This window comes from Seriola aureovittata, chromosome 1 (genome assembly GCF_021018895.1).
Source record: "Seriola aureovittata isolate HTS-2021-v1 ecotype China chromosome 1, ASM2101889v1, whole genome shotgun sequence".
NCBI lineage: Eukaryota > Metazoa > Chordata > Actinopteri > Carangiformes > Carangidae > Seriola > Seriola aureovittata.
This window is the reverse complement of record NC_079364.1, coordinates 15959223-15985673: the sequence shown is the minus strand read 5'-3', so window position 1 is coordinate 15985673 and position 26451 is coordinate 15959223. Positions and strand designations below refer to the sequence as shown.

General features: G+C 39.8%; 1 long non-coding RNA gene across 3 annotated transcripts in view; it reads left to right on the top strand.

Moving 5' to 3' along the window:
- The first annotated feature begins 12448 nt into the window (after positions 1 to 12448).
- Positions 12449 to 26451, top strand: part of LOC130179063 (uncharacterized) — a 55819-nt gene continuing 41816 nt past the window's right edge. For 2 of the 3 annotated variants that reach the window (XR_008829238.1, XR_008829233.1), the window contains exons 1-3: positions 12449 to 14421; positions 16310 to 16389; positions 19997 to 20057. This is a non-coding gene — a long non-coding RNA (uncharacterized LOC130179063). The remainder of the gene's footprint in view (positions 14422 to 16309; positions 16390 to 19996; positions 20058 to 26451) is intronic. The other variant, XR_008829235.1, reaches the window with a different exon arrangement.

The following is a 26451-nucleotide window of genomic DNA, read 5'->3' as shown; positions in this document are numbered from 1 at the left end:
AACCATCTCAGTGTAATTTTAAATCTCCTCTGTCAGGATTCTCTCTGGATCTCTAGCAATGACAGGTTGGTCAGCCAATCAGGCTGTAGCTTGGTAAACTCACTTGTAATTGTGATTGTGAGTCAACACTGAAAATAGCCAAACAGATGGTCAAATTCGGACTAAAATGCTCCAGCTTTATTTTATGTGAAGATATACACCAGAGCCTTAGGCCTAGCCTTAGACCGGTACAGTACCAGTGTGCGTTGAGGCCAACCAGGGGAATGTGTGTGGGTGCAGAATCCAAGACCATCAGGGACATAAGGGATGTTGGTGAATGGGTAGCAGGGACAGCAAGAGTGGAATTTGCTAAGTGGATTACCAGGAGAAGGAGCAGTCCACCCTTCCATTGCCACCAGACCGTATGGAGTTTTGAATGGGATTGCAGACGAGAGACCAGCGACAACGTTGAGGCGAGTGCATGAAAGGAACGTCTACCAGCAGCGGCGTAATGGCGGGATATATGGGGAAATTATTTCCGTCACATGCTTTGCCTGGACAGTAGCTATGGAGACAAAGCTGTCAGGATGCTTATCCTTTTTTCAGCACTCCGACTCGAGGTGGTTGATATCATCTCTTAACTGTGAGCAAGCAAGTTTGACTCTCTGTAATATATGACCTTTGAATTAAACTAACTAAAAGTTTTCTCGCGGGGAAGAACATTTAACGTCTTGGTGTAAACTGCACTTTTCTCAAATAGTGGGCAGAAATTTTTTTTCAGGCCCAGTCTTCAATTCTTCCAATTTCTGCTTCTCTGCAACATTTCTTTTATCATGCCACGCAAGACAAGATGGAAGAGATGAAACTAAGCAGAGAAAGAGTATAGTTGTTCCTATCAGCACCAGCCATGTGTTTTAGTTCATGATGAAAAGAAGTCTGGCTTTGTTTATTAGTAAGAAAGTGGTAGGTTGCTATGCTCTTGACTCAGCAACACTAATTAAAATCCCTGTAGAGCTAGGACTTTTCTAGATGCTCCTAAACTTTGTTGTGCTTTTGAAATGCATTTCTATTTTTAGATGATCCAATTTGTGTCATCCCTGGCAAACCCGTGTGTGTGTGTGTGTGTGTGTGTGTGTTGACCATGTCTATGCACAAATGTGCTATGGTTGTGCACTAGAGTTTTAGTACCATTTTCTGCAAGGCGTGGTTAAGTGCTTGGAAAGGAAAATGTTATTAGTTTGTCTGAAAACAACATTTATTATGTTATTATTTGGTCTTCAGCATACATGAGAGATAGTACACATCCATCTGTATTGCTTATAGTTGCAAAGATCATTGTTGTATATTATGATATTTCTTACTTGCTGTTATTTTTACCTCAGGGGCATTGTTGTTTGCTGCAGTGCTGTCTCAGTGCAGGCAAACAACCACACACACACACCTCTTATACCACATGCACAGATGTGGAAGGCAACAGTGGTACTGCATAAGACAGGTGTCAGCGTGTCCTCTTTGCCGGCCATAAAAGTTAATTAAAGAAAAATAATTTTTATTGTGCTTGGTTGCTCAAGCACAAGCACCGGGCTGCTGCTAAATAACAGCCGCTCCTCGAGCTGCTGTCAAGAGAGGTGTACAGCTGAATAATGGCTGACTGCAGATGTGCGTACAGCATGTAGGAGTGTACAGTATTATTTGCATGTTTTCTCAAATTTTAGTCTAGATATTCAGTCACACTCTATATCTACTACCATGTTTGGTACTAGTGTTATTAGTCCTCCATTAGTGACTATGTCATATATGGTATACATTATTTCACAGGGATTGAGGTTTTCAGAATTGTGACAGGGATGAAGACATGTCAGGACCTGTGTGTGCAGTATAACGTAAGAATGTCTGAGGGTGCTCTTGGATTTTATGAGGACTGACTGATCTGGATTAATGTGGTCAATTTTGTTTCTTTCACTAACAGCAGTGTTCATTTTTGATGTTTTTTTCTGTAAAAACATAAACCTACATATAGGTTAATCTGTGTATGAGCAAACTGTAAAAGGTGCATTTTCTATTCATTCAGCTTTGTACTAGATCAAGGACTCTGCAATGCAATATGGCTAGTGAAATGGATTTACAGTGAACACTGCATAGAAACGTGCATGTACTTTGCAAATATCTTTCATTCTTTAAAAAAATGACAACGTTAAAGCACATTTTATTTTAATTGGTGAATAAGGACTAACAAGCATTTTCCATCAATTAATCTCACTTTAAGATTTAAGGTTCAAGTCTGCTGCTCCTGTGTGGAACAGGAAATAGGAAACAATGCATGCATGTAATTCAGCATTATTGTTTGTAATTTTATCACATTGATATCAGACTCACTCTTAACTCTTCACTCTTCTGAATCTGTATAAGAGCTGTACAAGAGAGCTAACTTAATACCAAGGCGAACATACAATGTGCATTTGTTTGGCTGCACTGTAAATAAATATGCCAGTTTGTTTTTTGTTGTTATTGTGACGAAGGAGCTGCTCAAGGCGTGTTTGCTGCCCACAGAGATGTCAGGACTGTGATATTAAATGGCACTTCCTGTTACCACCAGCAACTACGGGTATCACCAAATTTTAAGGATTATAACTCTAAAAACAATGCCACCATATTGGCAGGGAGAAACTTTTACCTTCATATGCATTGCATAATTGAATGCAATCAGCTTATTCAGAGTCCAGCAAAACAAGTCTTGTCTAGTTTTTTAATTCTTCATTCCTTCTCTCTTACTTTTAATGAAAAACAACTCTGTTTGGCTATGTGGCTGTTAGTGTTTGCCATCAGTGTGAATAGACTACTTACTATTTTTAAATACTTTCAACTAGGACTGGGCGTAAAACAATCTTGATGGTTGTTATGAAAAAAGTTCCCACAATAACAATGATAAACTGAGCAATTTTCAAAAAGTGTATCTGTTCTGTATTTGAGCCTGCACAATCACCTGCTTAGTGTACAGCAATAGGGTTACATCGATGACACATAGGGCCAAAACAAGTGGAAAAACATTGCTGGAAACAAAAACGATTGACTGCCGCTCAGGACGATGAAACTATCAAAGAGTGGTCATACAACATTGGTGATTTGAAAGTGGTTTGGATGTCTAAAGTTCAATAAACACCAGAGCGATATCCATTTCCTCCATATGTAAAGGTAACGTTGAGTCCCTCCAAGTAAACAGAAAGCCTGACTCTGCGCTCTGACTGTACTGGCACTAGCACTAGCAGTCAGGCTCACAAAAGAAGAGTCTTGTGGTAACGTTAGTTCAAACTCCAGCAGCAGTCACTCGTTTCTGCCTTTTCAGTCATTACCCGATATGATAAAATCTCAAAAAGAAGCAGAGACACAGCGAGTATAATTTCATATTTTATAGCAAAAGATATGATACCATCTTAACGGTGGAAAAACTTGGTTTCGAAAGCTAATGAAAGTGTTTGCCTATGAGTATTAAGTACCATGGCGTATATGTTCTTCAAAAACAGCACTGGCATTCAGTGGCACCTAGCACAGCACATTGCTTGTACCCTTGAGGTCTAACAAATATGTTGAATATGTTTTCTCCGTCATTATGCTATACAATAGGACTATACAATAATCATTGATATTGATCAATATGAAAAAAAATATTGTCATACTACTTTCAACACTGTGTATTAGGAAACAGTTGCAATGTTTTTGACATCTGCTGTACCTGGAGTATTTTTAAAATAATCTGAGGAGTAGAGATGGATCAATCCTGGACAATGGCCTTGATCCAGTGACCGCAGTCCCAATCATATTTGCTCACGACCAGCGTTAGGCAAATTATTTCACATTACTTTCTTTATTAACTAATCAACAGTAGCTGTGTCCTGAGGTACTCTGGGAAGAGGAAGATATTTGTTTGCAACTTGAATGTGGCCATCAACAGATGGTAACACATTAGTCAAATTTTCACCTTGTTATCAGAATATCTGTATAATGCACCCACATCAGTTACGCCTCACCCATGGTGATGGTACAGTATTTGGGACCCCAGTCTCACACAGGCATTAACAGGATATCTTAGAGTTAGCTCCTGTGTGAAACCTAAAGAAAACACTATGGTGAGTAGTTATCGGCTAATTGTGCCAATTTTCTGCCCTCAAACTAGGGGCCTACATGTAGTTCAACTTTAATTACCAGGAAGAACTTTGTAGTAAATAAGGTGGCAGTAAAGGAGATGAGAAATGGAGGGGAGTGGGGAGGAATGATGAGATAGAGGTGGAAACTGAGAGGAGCAGAGCGGTGTGGCTGTAAAGGATGCATTAAGCAATTAAAGTTGGGGAGCAGCAGAATGAAGGGATGCAATGATTTTTCCTGTAGTTGTCATAGCTATCACGCATGATTACAAGGGAGCGGAGGAGAGAAGGAGCAAACGGCAACAGTATGCTGTACATCGGCATCCTGCTTTGACAGTTTTTCATACATAATCACAGTCAACTGAATACACACAAATACTGTCAATATAAAACACATCACATGTTCATCACGGTATTATGACAAGATAATGATATGTATCCCCTAGGTAATTAAGTCTAAGATCCACCAGAATCAAATTTGATTTCATAAAGCTAATACTAGAAATACCTCTGCCACTGAAATGTATCTACATATTCTCACCATCTGCGCACTTATGCTTAAATAATTATGTATGCATCAATATTTGATGAACAACAAAGACGTTAGTACCCTGCAGTATTTTTGAGCTTGAGCCATGGGATTATGTTAACAGTGTTCACACAACCTCATCTATGATTAATTTATTGCCAGAACCCAAGCCACCACTGTTTTACTCCTCAGAGCTTTGTCGAGCCTGTCTGTGGGAGATAGCCAGTGAAAAGACAGAGGCTGGGCTACCGAATGGAAAGATAGGTATGAAAAGGAAGACGGTAAAACCACTGAGAAATCTAGCCTTTTGTGGGTGTTCAGTTTGAAGCTGTAACTGCAGTTCTCTCTCCCCCATTCTCTGTTTTTGCTCTTTTCAGTCCTTCCTGCCCTCCTTTACTGCAGGTCTTTCCATCCCTCATTAATGCTAATTTATGCAGCCTGGCTGGCGTAAAACCAGCAGGGAGGGGTCCTCTCCCTTGATTACCAGCAGTGAGGGTGGGGGGTGTGGGAGGCTGGGGCGAGGGTGACCTGGACAGACACCTCATTTAATTTAATACATTGGAGCATGCAGCAGCGGGGAGTTGAGGCAAGGGAGGGAGATAATCAAGAGGCTGGGCCCTTAAAAATGTGCTCTGAGATGACATGGAAGAGATTGGATTTGGAAACGAAGAGCAAAGAAGAGCAAAGCCAAGCGGAACACAATTGATTGATTTCATTCAAGTAATCGTAGCCACTGATGAGGAATGAGTTTTTTTTTCTTTTTTTTTCTGAGGGAGGAGGATCTGAAGATTTTTTTTTTTTTTTTTTTTTTTTTTAAATTCAACATAAGTGTTTTTATTGTCTGTCTGGTATTCAGCAAACTCTGCCCTTTCCGAGTTGCAGAAATACAGTCACCATGAATTCCTGTTTTGTAGCAAAATACTCTATAAACAACAAACTCACCACAGTTGGAAACATGTCTACCTGGTGGATTTTCTAAAAACTGTGGAAGAGAGAAACCCACCAAACTTTAGGTTGCATTGAGCAGCATCAGCAAATGTAATGCAAAATGAATCCAAGGACTGCACATTAATACTTTTCTGTGTAAATAGTTTTAACCAGTTAAGACCATAAAAATAGTATCCCAGGTATAATGTGATCCAACAGAACAGCCCTACGACTACCTTAGAGAAACATGCAAAATTTTTGGTGAAACTCCTTCAAAGAGGTGTTAACTCAACTCAGCCCTTTAAATACACATAGGAACACAAAAACTCACAACATAATCACCAGTACAACACCAGCATATAGACATTGCCCTTGAATCAGCACCTCTCAAAACTTGAAGATGATAAGTTGCACAAAGATAGTTTTCATTGCAGGCCTGTTCTACCGGATTACATGTCTGTATATTGTGAAGGTTGTTTCTGTGTTTTTTTATTTTTTAACAGTGTTGGATTCCTGTGTCAACCAAAGATGGGAAACTGACATGACAGAACTTAACATTATACAGATGTTCCCTGAACTCTGGCTCTACCCGAAACTCTAAGAAGATTATTCTTTCAGCATCCAGGCCCCAGTTTCAGAGAATTCAATCGCCATGTCTGCCAATGGCCCGGGTTGTGTATTGCAACTCTTTAAAGTAAGGTGATACCTGAACCCCCTCTTTACCTCTCTCCTGAAGATGAGCAGTCCCATCCTGGGGCTACTGCACCTCTCAAGACGTCAGCTGAGGGTTTAAACACCACCCGCCCATCCCTCCATCCATACTGTGACGAATGGCAGGAAATCAGATGGTGGCCATGACAGGCAGATTATGAGATCCTTCTGTCTACATGACTTAGCCCTGTCTCTGCTTCTTAATCGTTAAATGTGATTAAAGCAAACAAACGAAGCATTATTAGATTAGTCAGAAGGACATGGAGTCTTTGTTGCTGATTATCTTTTCCTTTTTAATGAAATGCTGCTTGAAATTAACATTGCTTTGACTAATTTGATTTAACATTGCCCCGAGAAATACCAGACAGCTCTCATTTGCCTGCAGACAGTTTGAGATCCTTGTCAGGGACTAGAGATCAAATGTTGGAGCAAGGCAAACATTTCCATTCTTCTGCAAAGTTCACAGGACTTGATTGAGTTACTGGTGCTGCACTATATGTGCATTACAGATGATTTTAGGTGAGACCAGAGAGAGAGATGAGTTACAGACGCAGTCTATGACTCTAGAAATCGATTAGTGAATGGTAAATGTGCCAAAATGTAGAAGTATGTAAACAGGAAATGTCATGAAATTGTAAAGTCACTGTTATAGTGAAAAAAATATTGCAATGGTCACTTAAATGGACGTTCGACTATACTGGTGCTGATAGTGTTTGTAGGAGAGCTATTGTGCGTTTGGATTTAAGAGGGTTAGTGTTTGCAAGAATAGCGTGTGTGTCTGTAATTGGCAGCGGGTGCTGCATTGTTGTTGAAAATAATCCTGTCAGCATAATCCTCCTTTGTGAGGTTCATTAATTGCATTTAAGAACAGATGCAATCTAGCTGATTCAGGCCCTGCCTTTGAGCCCTGCTCAGTTTTTACCGCACAAAGCCCCTGTCACTTCAAAGGATAAAGGGTCTGGGTAAAGGGTGTTTTCAGATTTTCATTTAAATGTACACTGCTTTTTTGTCCCCTTAACTCATAGCCATGTGGCTGTGTTGTGTATACAGTGGCAAAATTAATTTAACAGCTACCCATCTTCAGAGTGCAGCTGCTACCCGCCACTGCTACTTGTGTTGTTGAACTGAAGGCAACGCTGATAATTAATTCAAATTTTTTAGCAATACACCTTGAATCATATAGTGTAGTATTTTAAGTTACAAAAACGTAAGTTCTACATATGACCAACGTATATGTTGTGTTTGTTACATAATGTAAACTGCATTCCTACTGCTGCATGTAGAGCTTGAATATTTGCAGCATTACTGCATTGGGGTGAGACTAGTTGCACTTGTATGTTTTTTTCTTTAGATGTATAAGTGTAACAGCAGTAATCATAAATTTGAATTAATTTGGTGAAACACTGTTTTCATGTTTACCACATAGATAATACAGGGTCAGTGGGATGTTACTGTATGTTCTTTTTCTTTTTAACCAGACAAGTATTTTCAGTAAAAGTAAAAAGTTTGGTTTAATGAATATATGTCGCAGTTGTTGTTGGAGATGTAATTTGACACGCTGAGAAAGGTGATTTATTAAGTTACCATGTGCGCACCAAATGGATACTTACACTTCACTAATTAGTATGGTTAAGGCCTGCTGCTGAATCATGGTTGCCAGTTAGGTCTTCCATAGAAAAAGAGGAATACGGAAGAACTCAAGCAGCCCAGCGTGTGATTGAAAAACAGCTTTCTCTTGTCTATGAATTGCTCTCTATTTTTATTTTCCTGAATGAAACTTTAGAAGATCCATTTAGTGTGGCCTCTGCAGCTTTTGCTGTCAGAGATACAGTCGCTTAAAAACAGAGGTCACCCCCACACGTGTTTAATAGCTACTCTGAGCACCTTTTACCCTGTTTTTACCCTGATTGGCAATAAATACTCATGGACAGGACTCTGTGTATCTTTTCTCTGTATTTTAAAGGGATACCTCCTTTTTAAAGCAATATAACATTAAAAACAAAAGAGTGAATGATGGCTCTGCTCTCCAATGGTCTAACACCTATAGAAATGTCCAAAACCGCTCCTACAACATTTTTGCCACAATGTTGCTAAATGCATAGTGTCTGTTTCTTGCTAGCACTGTTGCTGTTTACCTCCTGTTGCATGCAGGTCATTTTGAATTCACCTTCAATACAAAAAGGTACCCATGTTCCTGAGGGTTAGGAATGCTAAATGGATGATTACAGTAGTACAGGACATCAGTCAGTGTAGACTGATTGAACTGGAATCACTACACCTGCTGCAGTCCACATCGCACAAGCTTCTTAGGTGGGTCTTCAGGGACAGATGATACTTGCAAATATACTGCATATGTAAATGCATCATGCTAGGGAAATGTAGAGCTATCAGACAAGTGTCCCAGGCAACCCTATAGGGACACTATCTCCCCCATCCATCCATCCATCCATCCATCCATCCATTTTCTGAGATTTGGTAACAAAATATTTAATTTAGGCAAGGCAAGACCAGAGACAGATGAGGTCACTGATCTAAAGAGGATCTAAAGAGGAAAGGTTTCTATGTGTCTCTAGTGGTAACAGAAATAAACTCGGTTTGCGGTGTATTAGTTACCCCTAGCTGAAGCAAATGTGGTCTAATAAAACAGCCCTGCAATAAATCTTACATTCATGATTGTCATAATGTTCAGTTTTTATTTAGCTCAGTGTTAAAATTGTTTTAGAGATGTGTTTTTGTTTTTTGTGATGTGATTTTATACACCCCATTCATATCAATAAAGTTAGGCTAAATAACACTTTCTCTGTGTAACACAAAATAGCTCCAAAGCACCACTGGCAACAGCCTCCAAAATTATCATACAGTTGAATCACAACATCACTAACAAATTTTCAACAAAAACTCAGCATTATAATATTCCTGAAGGAGGTTTTATTGCAGGACTGTTGTATCAGACTGCTTTAGCTTTAGCTAGGGGTACCTAATAAATTGCTAACTGAGTGTATGTGGACAGAATAGCTGTTGGGTATCTCAGGTGCATGTTTTGTAGTTTGTACTGTGATTTATTTGGCATATATCGCATTAAAAATCATGAGTGATTGATTGAGTGATAAGCATTTCTGTGGTGTGTCGTTATGTCTTCTCAGCTCCACTTAATTTTGGTCATTCAAGCATATCTGCTTCTTTCTTCAGATTTTTTTCTTTATTCTCTCTCCTTTTTTTCTTTGGCTAGTGGCAGGAGGGAACTTGCCATGCATTTCATGTTGAACTCAGAGTATGTTGCTATGGTGGTTGCTAGGGATTTAGCCTAGAGTGACGTGGAAAGTCCAAATATTAAAGGTGTCCTTCTGATGCAGAGGCAATGGAAGCTGTGAGGAATGAGCAATTGCCTCAGAGAGAATTTTTTTTATGTGCCCTTTCATTATTATGCCTCTGTCTTTTCAAATATCAAAATTGATTTTCAAAACACAAGGAAGGACTATGCATAAAGGCACAAGTCACAGCAAATGGGGAAAACACGGCCTATGCATACAATGATTGTCCATTAATTTTCTCATTTTGGAAGGCATGTTCTTTGCATCCTCCTATTTGCTAAAAAGACAAAAGATAAAAGGAAGTAGCATTTAATGTGACTAAGGGCTGAAGGTACTTTATAACAAGTTTTTTTCTTTTTCCTCCTGAAAGGTTCAGTCTCAAAATGCAATGTTCAAAGGTATGAATTGAAATAATGTCCTTGGCAGTGAGGATATACAGAGGCTAGACCAAATAATGGTAACATCTAACAATATGTGAATATTAAATAGGAAGCCTTTGTCAGACAAGTCCTGTTATATGAATCCTTTATCTCTGATTTTGAGAAGGAAATATTAAATCTATGAGACCTCCCTTAAAGGTTAAATTATGATTAGTTATTTTTATTAGAGAAGTGATGGAAGGCATTCAACCTGCATCACACATCCACATGCATAATGCTATAAATGCTATGCTATAATCAATCAAAGGTGCTACAGTACAGTAATCCACGTGTCAGATCTCTATTTTTGCCCATTCTGTGAGATATTTATTTCTATGCATGCTACTGTGCAATTCTTGAAGGTGTTCATTCTTAGTAGTAGAAGTATTTCTGTTCTGATATGTTAGATGACTGATGTTTACATCAAGTGCATTCTCACAATACTGCACATGCCAGAACGAAATGCGATATCGACCAGTTGCTACTTCAGTATGCCATGTGGTGTCTTATACTACTATAAGCAAACTTATCTGAGTATGGCTGACTTCCAATTGGTGTATCAAGTGCTTTACGTGGAAGACGATACAGATATAGGGAAGGACTAGCCAGTGGCTTATTTTTTGAGAGAACTCTTTATCAAAAATTATGCTAACACTATCATCATTAGCTCTTAGCTGGCTAACCTAGCCGTGCTTAACAAAGCTTGGCTTAGTATATTTTCGCTAACAAGTCAAACCTCCAGTATAAGCATAAAACAGCAGCATAACAGAAGCTAGACCATCTTAGTGCATCGTTGCACTCAATTATTTGTTAGTGTATTGAAATTGGATGTAAGTCCCAAGCTACAATATAATATATATAATAATATATAATAATATATATATATTTGCTATAGTCAACTCAGCTTTATACAAAGATTGATTTTTTTGGAAAATACCAACTGTTTGAAAAATATAATTGTTTTCTGTCTAATGCAGAGTCAGGTGTCAATTAATGTCCTTCTCTGTTCTGTTTTTTTTCTCATCTTCTGCATTGAGCACATAGGTACACTTGTGCTTTGCTTAGCTTAGCTTGATTTCAATCTTGGAAGCAGGGAGGAAATTATTGGCGAAGAAGACTGAAAAAATATTAATCTGGTTATTTATCTTTATTTAACCAGGTAAAACATTGAGAACAACTTCTCTTTTACAATACAGACCTAACCAAGAGGGCACAGAGAAATATTACAAAAACATGAGTCTTCCAGCAATTCTAAAACTGTGCTTTTTTTGTTAGCTAGCAAGCTGGTCACCAGAACCTAAAAGGGGCACATGAGTTTTATAAAACATTTATATTAGTGCTAAAAAAGCAGAAATCTGAAATGTTGTGTGCAGTCACTGGGCCTAGTTAGGGAACAGTTCTTGTGAATAAACGTATTTGTAGTATTGCAAAACCATTATCATGACCTTTACAACTTAAATTGTAAACCTAATCTAAACATATTGCTACTTTAAGAATTAGATAACTTAATTTCTTCAAGTTGTTCCCTGACATTAATCTCTCTCATCATAATAATAAATAGTAAATTTGAAACAAAAAACTCGTCTTGGCAAAGCATCAATGGCAGTAGCTGTTTGCTTTCCATAATATCTTTGACTGGATGTTTGCATTCTATTAAGTGCCTTTCTTTCTGTGTGTGACTGTTTGATATGAAGGCTTATTAAGCCAGTGGCAATCAATAGCAGCCTAAATGATAGCATCCAGTGCCCAACTCAAGAGCTCAAGGCCTGGGGAGAGAAAGACCTGCCCTGCCCTTCCTCCCACTTCTTCTTGCGCTGCCTTTCTCTGTCTTGCAGTCCACAGCTGTAGCAGCCATCACACAACCTCAGGCAGGCTAGTTAGCCCTGAGAAAAGAGCCTGAACCCCCGATCAATAACTTTAGTCTTGTCTGCCTAATTGCTCATTGGTCGACATTGGCGCCAGACTATATGTAAGTGCATGTTCCCCCGAGTGACCGACTTCGGCTCTATTTCCACCACTTCCCGCCTAGTGTTGGGCTCACGGTCTGCCCCTCTCTCTTCTCTCTTTTCTCCTGTCCTCGCCTCTGTTCACCCATGTTCTGAATGGAGAAATCCTGACCTGATCGGCTTCTCCTCAGTCATCTCAGCGGGACCAGACCATCCAGAGACTCCAACGAGATGTGCTACTCTCTCACCAGGCCCGTGACTCCCATGCTGCTCAGGTAAATATCCAGGTTTAATGACGGAACAGGAAGATTAGCCAGTTACTCCCGTTCGCAATTTCAGTGACCGCCAGGAAATTAGCTGGTCTCGTTTGGGGTTTTCTGAACGACCTATAATATGATCTAATGCAGACACACTTTATGAGCATGGAGCGGAGTATGGCGAGGGCAGTATTGATTGTGCTCATTGTGAATTATGTGAATAGATAAAAGTGTGAGTGTGCATATATATTAGCAATTATGGGCTCAGGTGCTAATGTAAAAATTCTGCTGAATAAATATGAAATATGCCTCTATCAGCATCCAACTTGTGTCCCCTCAACACTAGTCATTTGAGATGATAATTGGGATAGCATGTTTGCCTTTTTCTGATGAGACGAAATATTGTGATAGCTCTCCTCAGCCTGGATTTAAATGTGTATTGATCAGTGTGAGGCACAGGAGCTCAAATCAAACCAGCAGTACATCCCCCGCACACTTGCATTTACTTCTGCCTTTGTTTTTCTTGTAATGTTTTAAAGAAATCTTACAATTCTCGGACGTAAAACATCCATTACTATGTCACTTAACATAAGAAGCTCGTTTGTATTTGTTCTTGCCCTCTTTTTCCACTAGTAGTGTGCTAATGTCATGATTTAAATGAAGTATTGATCAGTTTAGGAGGGGAGAATAGAGAGAGAGGGAGCGATTGTGAGGGAAAGAAAGCAAGACCAGGGTTATCGGTGTGGATCGCACACAGAAAGCAAGTGCTAACGGATGAGACACGTTTTAAGCGATTCCGTGAAATGGATTTTTGCATAATCTGTATTTTTAATTCAGGAATAACCGCCAGCCTCTTTTGTTTGACTTATTCCAAGAAGCAGAAGTGGACATGGAGATGACAACAGTGCAGGAATGGAAAGAATTTTCTTTTTTATTCTTGGTTTTTGTTAATGTCATGGAGTGTTTGCCAGCCCGTTTCCAGATGGTTAAATCATGGTTTGTCCTGGTACCTGTGTGGGTCTCCATCTTGTCTGGTTATTATTCCCTCTGCATCGACGACACTGCAGCATCAGACGCACTGGACTAAAGCCTCTGTCCAAGTGAACCAGGAGCTAGGTCTGTTGTCTTCCTCCCTTACTTTCTCCCAAGCTCCCTCCTCTTCCTCTCTCTCTCTCACCGTCTTAGGCTCTCTCTCTCTCCCCCTCCATCCCTTCCCCTTTGTGATTTAGCACAGCAAGGTTGTATTAATTAGTAGCCTGTTTATTATTGTTGGCATGCTTACTGGCCAGTTTTGTAAGAACGGTTTATCTCACAGCTACATATGGCTGTGTATTCTATGGCTGCACTACCTCGGGATTACCTGCACTTTTTTGTTAAAATCTAATATTTGACTTTCATAATTTTGTTTATTATATAATGTAACACTCTTGTGTTTTCTTTGACTAGTAAACTTGTTGAGACTTTGTGTTTGTCATTTTTAGTTTTTCATTTTTATCCATAACCTGTTCTATTGGCTAAAGTTAAGATATTGAATAGATTTTAAAGTGATTTATTTGCAGTTCTTTATATTAACATGAACTGTGAAATTCTACCTGAAACTAAAAGTCTTGGTGATTTTTGAGAAATATACAGTATATAATATATTTGAACTTTTTCCCACTTTAATGTTCTAGTCTGCACAGAATTTCACCTGGTACTTTTTAGAATAAAGACTGCATCTTAGCCATCAATAAGTGTATTGTTTGTTATTTCACTGTGCAAATGTGAAACATTTGTTTTGAATAATATTCAGTTTAGTTTCAGGAGAATTGAGATTTATGTCCTGCAATCCTCCTAGCACCAGAATTAGCCGATGAAGGCAGATATTATGCCTGCCCTTGACTGGACAGGACTATGGCTGGCTTTATCTCTGAGTATCGGCTTAGGAGGATGGGGAACCATGGTGCATCTTAGCTTCAGCAACAGAGTGAGCAGGTTGGCTGCGCAGAGAGGATAGGCTCTATCTACTAGTTTGATTTTTCACCTCCTCTCGCCGGCCTGCCTTCTTTTGCGGTTCAATAGCTGGATATCCTGGAGCAAGGATCTCTCAGTCGCTGCCTGAACTGCAGCTGAGCCGACTGGATATCCGGAGAAACAGTTGCATGCAGCAATACCGAACACAGCTTCAGAGCCAGACCAGCAGGCCCAGGAGCTCCAGAGTCAGGTATAGTGCTTACTGCCAGGGTCAGGTTATTTCCAGCAGGCCTCAGACTCAGACCCATCATGCTTCCTGTGTCTGTCCCTCTCAGTGCATTTTGAACAGAACAGTATTTTGAGGAGCAAATGAGAAATATTTCCATCCCAGTGTTGCTTCGTTGATTAGAAAATGGCTTAGCTAGTGCCATTTGACCTAGACTAATGCAGCTTGGGGAGTCGCAGTAAAATGTATACATGTATATGACTCTATAGGACTAACATATAGATGAAATGCAAACATTATGGTATTTGGTTTAATTTTTTATGCATTTAACTACTAAGTAAGAATATGCACAGAAAGGAAAAAAAACACTGTACATACAGACGGATAGGCAGGGATTTATATCCTCTACACAAACAGTGGAGTCAACAGATAAACATGTTCTGTATGACAAATAAGCACTTAGTCACATTGACAAGCAAAACAAACTCTGATGATTTGTGACTGAGTGAATTCTGAGAAGAAATGCTGGTTGCCACCTTCCCGAGAGAAAAAACACTGACCAATCTGAGTCCCTGGCTGTGTTGATTGCTGGTGTCTGTGTAACCTGTTGCTAAGCCTCTGGGCAGACTCTGTTTGTGGTGTTCAATCAGAGCCTGAGGTGTCATCTCAGTCACACTCTCTCAGTATTGTTGACTGGAGCATTCAGGGTGCTGCCTTACCTACTCTCTGCTTATTACACTGTCTCCCTACCACTTTTCCAGATGTCATTGACCATAATGATCTCTCACCATTTTCACTCACTTTTCACCAACTCTGCCAATCATTCAAACACTCCAGGAGCTGCTGACTGTAAATTTTTTCTGGACTTAATTTCTGTCCATTACAGTTCAAATATAGCCTGCTGAGTTTTTGGCCACTAGTGGCAATGTAGAGCAAAGTTTCAATGAGCACTTCCACAGATTTTGTACTTTTTGTCATACAGAGATGCACATTCACCAAACAAGCATGAAAATGATGTGATACATATTTTACTGACAGAGTCCTGTAACGTCACTGGTGGTAATGTGTCGTTCATAGAAAATGCATTCAACATATTTGTTAGGCATCAAGGATGCATACATCGATGCATTTTTTGTTAAAATGCGAAATATACTCAACAACATGTTTGTTTATAATGAAAACTCCACAGGATTACCTTTAATTTGCAGTAACAACCCAACCACTAAACCACTGATTATGTGCACACGTACTGTATGTTCAGCCTTATCACATAGTGTGGCTTAGGCCAATACTGTAACCATAGTACATAGGCTAGTGCGTCAGTAGGCTTGGCAGTTTGATTTTTTTTTCAACGGAAATAACTGATTATTAAAATTATAATAGATTATTCTCCTTAAAAACCGTGATTTGATTTAAACTAAAGTGTCCTCTTCATTAGTTTATAAAATTCTATTCCAGGCCCAAATCACTTACTGGGCAGTAGAAGCCCAAAGATACCGTTGACTCCTTGCTGCATCTCTGCCTCAAAGTTGTCATGATAGTTATTCTGATCATCAACTATTAAGAACACCTAATATTTTTCAGTCAAATCCAGTTGGTGCCCTTTTGACTGGAAAATCCCATCGATCTAAATTTTAGGTTAGAATGCACTTAAACTAAACAGACAGCTCAGCTAAAACTGTTCATTGTACCACAGTGTGTAGTATGAATAAGAATTGTCTGCATAATTGTTGTCAGATGAGATTGTATTGTATTGCTAAATAGGTGAGACACTTAAGGCTTTCAGTCAGATACAGTGCATGTCAAATGTCAAAGACTTGTACTCAAGTTTTGTATATATATAATTTGAATAGTAATTTGCCATGGTAGAATGTCATCTCCATCTTTTTCCTCTCTATCATGTCTTCCTCAGCTGCAGTTAATGGGCATCTGGTGCAGATGGAGGCAGAGAATGGAGCACTAATGGAATGTAAGCAGGAGTGGAGAGCTCAGGTCAGCCTTGATTGAACAATGCACCACCACACATTCTGACCAGCACACCTCCACACACATGCCCGAGCAACATTCACACACACACACAAACACACACACACAAAGGACTATGCAAACTCTATGTACATACCTAGGTAACAAAAGAGTGAGTGGGCTCTGATTAAACATTGTGCATCCATTATTATATATTAAGCTCCAAAATCCATGTTTCCTATCCTTAATCTCTGTAGCTGCACAGTTGTCCTTCTGCTTGCCAAATCTGCAGTGTATGTTTCTATGAGTGCATCCATTATGTTAGAGCATGTGTTAGAGCTGTTTTATAGTTATTTAGTTCACCCTTACATACTGTATCAATGTTCTCATGGTCATGAACTGTAGCAATACATAATTTGTGAAAGAAGCAGTTCCTTCCGATAATGTAATAGAATATTGATCGCACAATACAATCATTTTTGGAGAACTTAGTTATTATATTTTGCATTTTCTTATAAGATTATATATTTTTTATTCCATTATGAAGTAAAATAAACAAGACTAGGTCAAAACGTACTATATGGTTGGACCGCCTATGCTCAAATCCTGATTTTATAACCACGACGTCGTCTGACAAGATCACCAAATACGTGAATTAAAGACAAAGTCTGTGCTGTGACTTCAGCGATATTTACTTGTAAAATGATCACTCAGATTCAACTCTTACTCTTACACTCAACTCTTACTTGTTTTGTCTCTGACATAGAACACAGTCCCCATCTGGGATCCACAATAGTTTACCCTTTATTTGCCTCAAATCTAGAACATAACAGACTTTTATTTAAGGCAGGCTTGTGTAAGAGGCAGGTCTTTATTTCTAACTCTGTCTGATATGTGTAATTGGTCATTGAAGTATTTTAGTACGAAGCCTCATTTTCAGGCGCTTTGAGTTTCTGCATTATGTGTTAATACAAACTCAACACTTATTCTAACTGTTTCAAAATTTAAAGCCCCCCTAGCATGGACAGAAACCCTTTATTTCTGAACAGGGCTTTTATTGCTGTGCTGCAGTAAGCATATTGTCTCATTTCCAGTTGCTGGTGTTTCTGTTGTTTACATGCTATTCAAATCTGCTAGTTTCTTTAGCAGTTAGTGATGACTTCTCTCTTTACCTCTGTCTCTCCTTCTCTCTCTGCTCGGTGTGTCTTGTGTTAAGTTATTTCACTGTCTCCTTTAGTAATAATGATACATGTAATGAAGTAGTTTATTTTCCGTAATGGAGGCAAGGCTCAGTGTATTGGAAGTGGTCCTCCACTTCCCTGCTGTTTCCAAGCAGCCAGGTAACCAAAGCGGCTCGGTAGACTTCCCGAAACTAGGTGTAGCCCAAACCCCCAGTGACGGGGCATTTGGGTGATCAATGGTGGAAATATCATCACTCAGTCAGTCTGTCAGGCAGTTTGTCAGGGACATTCCAAATTATAGGGCTGGCCCCGCTGTTGCGGTGCAGCCAAAAAGGTTTTTTTGAGCAGTTTTATTGATAAACTGCTCAACTCTGTATGCTAAGGAAAGCATGGATAGAAAACCATGGATTCATACACTTTGGAACTCCAGGTACTACTGCATATGTGTATAACATTGTATAAAGCCCTTTGTGGCTTCAGAGAGTGCTGAGCAAAATCTGATCAATTAAATGCATCAGCTGTGTCTGAGGACTATAAGTTTAAAAAAAAAAAAAGTGACCAATATAGCCTCTGCTCAATGCTACATTAGCCACAACTAGCATGATACACGTGAATGTCTGACCAAACTTTCGGTGATAAGCTGCTTTGTGGATAGAGTAGGCATCAGGTTTTGACATGGAGGAAGAATGCAGGGAATAAAAAATTATGTATCTGGTTTGGCTGCATCAATTTTTTTGAACTGTTGCAAACTGTTGTGAGCCTGACAATGTTATAGGAGTTCAATGCTAAATCTTTGGAGGAAAGAAAATAGTTACTTAGAACTACAGAGACTTGATTTCAGTTTCTGGTAACAGTGCTTCTGCCTAACTCTGCCTTTCAATGGGACTTAACAGTTTTGGAGGAGCTAGCACAGAACAGTGCAAACTAAAACTATTCGCTAAAAAGCAATTTAGATAATAAAAATTGAAACGAGATTCAGCAAAAAAATAAAAGAAACCTAAGCTAGAATGACAACTACAAAACTGACATGAAACTAAATACAGAGGACATCGCTTTATTTTTGTCTTTTAATGCAAATGTATTTTGGGCTTTCATTCTATATTGCTAAAACATAAGTGTCCAAGGTGAAAATGATTTAACAACAAACAGGCAAAAAGGCTCCTCAACAACAATGCAGAAGTTCAGCAACCCGACCAGTCAGTCAGTGAAACCTTTAATAATCTAATCTTAGGTCAAAAACCACAACTTGCTGTCTTCACTTTGTGGTTTTTACAAGAATTAAACAAACAAGATATACAATGTTAATAAGGGAGCATGAACCAGTTACACAGAATGAAATATTCTGTTAAGTGACTTAAATAAATGCTTGGAAATGTACAATTATTAGCGTATGATTACAATTTACCAGTCAATTTGTTGACTGTTTAAGTAATGCTATGGTTGTTGTGATTCATAATTCAAGACTACAATGTGTTCATTGATAAAATACATAGGGAAAGAAGGGTACATCAGAAACATTGTAAACAAGTACCAGCTCCAACTTTACTTCACAAACTATTATTACTATCACTATTACTATTTATTATAGTTATTACTAGCGCTATCTGTCTACATGTATATACATAGTCTTGTATTACTGCCTTAGGTTTAATGCATTGCCTCTCTCGCAGACATACAATAGAGCAACATTACATTATTCTTATTCCCTGGAGGTTTAGGAAATTGTACGTGAGAGGAAGGTGGATTTTATGCATGTGTGTGTTGGCGTTGGCAGACATTTGTATAGGTTTGCAGTCACAGAGTAGAGGTTTTGTTTTTTATTCTTGCACATGTGCATCTCTACCTGTGTGTGTGTGTGTGTGTGTGTGTGTGTGTGTGTGTGTGTGTGTGTGTGTGTGAGTGTGTATGGGGGGGGCACATATGGGTTTCTGGGATTCGTCTCCTCTGTCTCTGTGTCACCTTTGTTGACTTTGTCTCGCTCCTTCTGCAACGCTGTGCTCTCCGCTTTAATGACGCATATATCCTATCTCCAGCCGCTGCCTAATCCCAGCAGCGCTGGCTCAGGAACAGATTACTGCTTCCAGACACCAGAGGAGAGAAGAGCAGAGCAGGGTGGGGGTTGGAGGGTAGAAATAGATGCCTTAGTGATACAATATACAGAGAGCTTGAGGAGGCCAGCACATGCATGTGAACTTGCACACACATGCATGTTTGTCAATATCTTTACGGAAGAACGTCCACCCAGATATTTTTCATTAGTCAATCACATACCATGTTTCATTTGTCCATTTGATTGACTTTGACACTGACTTTATAATATTTTATCAAAATTTATCCCTCACATAAATAACGGTGTGCATTGCAAAGTTTAGTGTGAGGAGATAAATATGAAATATAAAGGAAAGCTGTAAAAGCAAGACACTGATTGTTCTACTTTCTTCTCTTCACTCCAGACTGAAGAGAAATCCTGCCACCACATGCAGAGTTGTCTAACATGGCTGCCTCAATCAGCAGGTACAGTGCTCCTGACTGCTCAGACCTCAGCCAATTGAATTAAAATAGTGATTTTATGAGGAAGGTGTTCTCCCTAGCAGATCAATAAAGTCTCATGTTATTATTATTCCCTTTTTTAGGATCACAATGTTTTTTTTATTTACCTTCTTCTCTGGCAGTTCCAGATACCCTTTGGCCTGCTTGGCTTTTTACAAATTGGTCAACATGCTCTGTATGGTCAGCTATGACTAGCACTCTATGGTGTGCTTCCTTGTACATCCAGGGTTATTCAAGAAAAATTATATATGCAAGTGTGGACATGACAGAAGCATAAAGTGTAGGTAAGCATTCCCCCTCCTAAAAATAGTTATCCTGTGGTTAATTATAGCTTTTTGTAGACCTGTGGCTTTAGGTGTAAATAATTGGGAGTGGTATTTGCTGAAGTGGCAGTGTCTGTCCAGCAGCTGCTGTCATCATGCCAGCTACCTCCCAAGAACATGACTTTTAGGACCAAATGATTGCTAATAAAACATTTGATTGAGAGGAGAAGAGAGTGAGAACCATAAACAGGCTGAATTCTGCCCTTTAATTTCACCATCTCCAGAGAATTGGTTTTGCTGTGCTGCAGAGTAGGTCCCACACACAAGCAGTTTAGTTGTCTGCCCAAGGACTGAAATTTAATTTAGCCAGTCTGTGTGTGTGTGTGTGTGTGTGTGTGTGTGTGTGTGTCTGTGTGTGTGTGTGTGTGCGTGTGCGTGTGCGTGTGTGTGCGTCTGTCAGTCTTACTGTCTTTGTCTGTGCCTCTGTATCAGTCTGAATGAGTCAGTTCGGAATACCACTGTGTGCAAAAACTAGCCAATAAAAGTTGGTGCTCTAGTGTTTGTGCGTGCATGCTTTATTTTGTGATTTTTTTCTCTAGTGACTTAATGGTTTTACAGTGCCAGGTTGTACCATTTTACACTGTTTGGTTGTACTGAGGCGTTTATTTGCTCTCTATGCTGCTCTGTTGTTTCTGGATTTGAATTCTTTTTTTTATGTAGTTTTGTGTTGATGTGTTATCACTATGTTAACCTGTAATGCCCCCAGTTAGTGTTGGCGTCTTCAGTTTGTTATAGAAAACTTTTTAGCAGTAATTTTCTGTTGAGTGTATGCTGATTGCATGTTTAAAAAGTACAGCAGCAGAATTCTGAAATGTTTAATAATGGTTGCGTTGCGTTTTCAGCGTGGCAAGTTTATAACAGTTCTTTGTGTGTATGTGCGTGTGTGTTTATGGTGCAGGTTCCTGATGAAAGCCTAGAGCAGAGGCATATATCAGAGCTCCAGCACTAATAAAAGGCCAGCAAGCTGTGCTCCTCTCCTTCTGGGAACAGCACCGCTTTTTACTGCTTCTCTGACAGCAAGATAAAGTGCCCTTCCAATTAGAAAAATATTTGGCCACATACCTACCAACAGCGATCCTAGGTTTTTATTTTTCATGCCATTTGATCAGGAATCCTTGCTATTTTTACAGTGTGCTTTCTTATCATCATGTCCTGGGTATGCACATGTTAATGTTCCCCCCCACCACTGCACCATAATGATGTATAATGAAATAATGTGGTTTTATTTTGGTGTCTCTTTTCTTTCTTTTATAAGGGTAGGGCTGCATGGAGTTATATTTTAGTTTGGGATTGAGACTGTATATGTTTTAGCATTTTGCATGAGAGGATTCATGCTGCTGTGTGTGTTTGGGTTGATGTCATTCTTGTTGCCCCTGTCATCTGTCTCTGCCTCATACAGAGATGTGTGCATATATGCTTAACCACTGATACTAGTCCCCATCTCTGTTTAAGAATACTGTAGATGATCTCTCTCTCTCTCTCTCTCTCTCTCTCTCTCTCTCTCTCTCTCCCCCCCCCCCTTTCTTTTTTTTTTCCAGAGAGTGCATTAAAATTAAATTCTCTCTTGTTGTTGTGAAAAGAGGCACACGTAAAAAATAATTGGCTGTAGGAGAGAACAAAGGGCTGGCTCCTCTCTCCTCCCTGCACACCCCAGTCAGGCATTAATACCAAGCCTGCTGCATTGTTCTGCTGTCTGCAGCCATCCCCCTAGCCAGACACTCAGCTCTGGAGAAGTCACTTTTAATGTCTGATAATCAAGGTGAATTTTCAAAAAGCTGCCATTTTCAAATGATGGTGTATATATTATGTGTAGATGGGAGTTCAGGAGCAGAGGAGCTCCACTGGGTGAGAGAGAGGGCTTCAGTCATGTGAAGTGAAAGAGAGACACCTAACGGCCACACACGGAACTGCAGGTTGATTTTAGCTCTAATTAGAATTCTGTGGAGGAAGGAAGCCAGCTGGAATATCAGTGTCATTTCTGAAATTGGCCTGATAATTTTATTTTACTTTTTCAAATAATAAAGCTTTTTGGTGTTTCATTTTAATTAGCACCTCGCTGTGCATTGTAAAGTACATAGTCTACTATTGCAGCATCTCTATATGTCTCCTGTGGCTGTGGAGTGTCAGGGGAATGTATTTCTAGAGTACAGACGCTGCCTGCTGTTGCCCCTTGCTGAAGGGAGCTCTTGTGCAGTGTTACTGGGGAATCAGGCAGCCAGCAGCAGAGCAATGGAGCTGCATTTCCCTGCTATAGGGCACAGACTCATCTTCCTTTTGCTCCTCCCATCTCCCCTCTTCCCCCACCACTAGGTATGATTATTTCTCCTCCGCTCCACCGCACCATTATATTCCAGGTCCGCAGTTACCCCTCCCTGCTGTCATTTTTCATGGCATGTTTTTGCCCGTGTGCAGCGCTGCACATTTTCACTGTGCCTGTGCAATATGTTAAGGAGGTGAATATATGCAGTGTGCAGAATGTAATAAGTATATATTTATTTTCTTTGCTGGTGATTTACTGGTTTTTCCGGTGCTTGAGAAAAAAGGCCAGCTCTAGCCATGTATCTTAACAAACATGACTGCTGCGTATGCAGCTGCCTCCAAGGCTTTTTGCTCACCGGGGAAACCAAATTATACATCTGAGGCAGACTGGTTGTTTTTCGTGCTATGATTGTTAAAAACCTGTTTTTTGGGGTATACTGTAAGCCTTGCTAACACCAGTTGGGTGAAGTTTTGGATGTGTATGTGGCATTCCCTGCATTACAAATAAGATGACTTTAGGTACATTTTTGCAATAAAAGCTGTGTTGACAGCTGATCAGGTGATCGGACATGGTTTGTACTTAAATATCCTTCACATAACTGACACCAAGCCAGACAGCCAGCCACTAACAGAACAGGTTGTTCACAACCTTCTGTCTCCCCCTCCATACTGCCCCTCAGTAGTCCTGCAAAAAAAAAAAAAAACATGATAGTCTCCAAAATCAAAACACAAATACACAACACACACACACACACACACACACACACACACACACACACACACAGCTGAAATTGACATTATACTCAAAGGGGAAGTAGATCTAACCCTGTGAAACAGTCGGATTTAAATGGATTCTGTGCTGGGAGCAGCACGGTGCACAAATCTCCCTCTGCGAGGCTGTCACAGTGGGAAACTTGCAGATTTGCAGAACAGACAATAAAAAAAAAATTAATTCTTAAAGATACACTGCATGATTCTGTTATTGTGACCACTACCTCCCATAAATCCCAGAATTTCCTCTCAGCTCACTGGTGATGAGTTTAAAAACATCAACAGTGAGCAGGAAAAAGGAAACAGGAACAGGAAATTTGGAGGTGATACGGGGAGCTACAATAACTAAAACAAAATCAAGCAGTCCACTGCAAAGATGAAGTAACAATATGATCCAGTGTGAATGAGTGTCATTGATTATTTGGAGCAGTCTGGCTATAAAAGACTAACTTAATGCACTAGTTCAGTACTTTGTGAAATGAAAAGACCCTTGTTAATTCACACCTCATTTTGGAGATGTGCATTCTTTTAGACAACTGTCTGTATTATTTTTGCCTTATATTTCTGTTGTTCTGTTCTAACAGTGTAATATATACTGGATGACAGTGTACAAATATCTTTTATATGGACTACTTAATCATTTTGACATTCTAATTTTAAAATATTTACTGTGGTGTTTTTGTTTATATTCAGTTGTATAATGCAGCTTCTATATATAGAGTATCTGTCCTCCGGCTGTGGGCTGCAGTGTACTTCACATCATACAATATCGTCTATCAAGAGCAACTTTGATTGTGCTGGCTGTATTGCATATTGTATTGTCACATCAGTCAGTGTACAGACTGCCAAACAAGGAGACTCAAATTCCATCTTTTTCTGTTGATTCATAAAAATGTACAAAATTGAATACATCTCAGGGCTTGCAGTGCTTGTTCATATTCCTGTACTATGCACCTGATACCTGATACGGTGCCTTGATGTAACATTGTTTGTAGATGACTTGGTTGTGCCTTCAGTATGATTGCATAATAACCAAGCATTCAAATGTGTGAGTGCTTTATTTGTTCCCGGCAGTAGTAGTGGTAGCATTATTTTTCTCTGGTTGGTTGGAGGGCATACTTTCAAAGTGTTGATCTCAGCTGCGGTGCAGAATAAAGACAGAGAGAGGAGGAGGAGAGGGCTGCAGGCATTCTGATGAAAGGATGTGTGGGGAATCTGGAGTGTGGAGAGAGAGAGAGCGTTTTGCCAGTCCAGTGTGGCAAAGCAGGTCTGGCTCGGTGCCAGTCTGGGCACTGTGCCCACAAGGAGGCAGTGTGTGGCTAGCACTGACTGTAGCACACAGAGAGATGCACAGACAGCAATGGAGAAACTGAGAGACACGAGTGTGTCTGTGGGGGGTGTCTGAGGCTGACTGGCAGAAGAAGTTTAGTCTGCATTTGCATGTGAAGTGGCCAGGTTGTGACACAGCAGGAGAGTGGAAAGCAGTGGGGAAGAATGAGGGGAGATTTCCTGGGCAGTATTATGTCACCAGCTCTATTACTGATCACAGGCCTAGTGTATACAAGCAATGCTGGTTAAACTTGCCGTTGAACTTGTATCCTGTTCTTACTGACGAGGAGTCGGTGGAACAATTGACACAGTTCATTAAATCAGGCATTTGTTGTTTCATTTAATCATGCACTTGATTGTTGCTGTTAATTGCTTGTCTATTGTTTCTTTATGCACTGCATGGGTAAATACTTTCCATGAGACGCAAATGTTATCTTTCTGCTTTGTATGCATTTACATATTATTTGCCTCTACATATTATCTAGCTCTCTCTGTCTCTCTCTCTCTGTTCTCCTCTTTGTATCCTTAAAATATTCTGCACACCCCTCAGCAGTTCCGCATGGCAGACAGCCCTAATATAATCTGTGCGTCTGAATTCTAATTTATACCGTCAGGATAAAATAAATAGTCTGCAGTTAATTATGGGGAGCCAGCTCCTGGCTTTGCCCCGGTGATTTATGAAGTGCACGTACGCATTCTGCAATGCATTTTTCTTAATTTATTTTTAATCTGTCTTTCAATTAATTTTACTGCAAATGTCTTAATGATGGCAGAGGGCTGTGTTAATGAGGCTGGTAAGGTGAAATGAACAGCCACTCAGCCCTGTGGGGTGGCATTGAGAGGCTTTGACAATGGGGTCATGCAAAGGGTCTTAGAGCCATAGAGGTTCGGTCCCTGACATGTCTTCACACTACTCCCCAGGTCTTTTGAGCATTTCACACATGCCAAAGGGAATGGTTCTTCTGAGGAAAATCATCATTTTCCAGTTCTTTTGGAGCTGTTTGTTTCATGATGTGCAGCAGCTTTTTGTGTAGCTTATTTGACTTCTCTTCTGAAAACAATACAACACAATGTTAGTTGTTCTCAGTGATTGGCATCTTTACACCCACCATCACTTCCATTTAAGTTAGTTCATTCAAATGTTGTAGAGGACGTGTCACTCCATTCTTGAACTACGCCCATTTTTCCAGTGATTTTGACACTCTGTGATTGTCCAATTCACACATCTTGTAGACTACTCACAAATTCAGCCTATGAATATGAGTTGTATTCACTGTAGAATTGAATGAGCCATGTTTTTTGTTCTTCTAACTGATGTCTTCATAGTCAAGTAAAAATGTAGTGCAGTTTTAAGTGGAGTTTAGGTGTTGCTGCTTGCTCTTCGTTTCCCTCTTCAAGCTTGTATTCATTCACAATCTGCCTGTTCGGTTAGTCTTTGTCCTTGTGTGTCTTGACTCGAGGCTCTCCAGAGGAGGGATAGAAAGCCGCAGTCTGTGCCTCCCAGACAAGAAAATGCCTCATATGATTAGAAGCATTTTATCCATCGTTTCACCCCCTCTCAAATTAGACCAATGTCTCCTCTGTACTTGCTATGTACCATCGTTTTCTGCCAATTAGCATGGAGTGTGGTTGTCTCAGCACTGGGAGGGCCTGGTGTGGGGTAGGCAAGAAGGTGA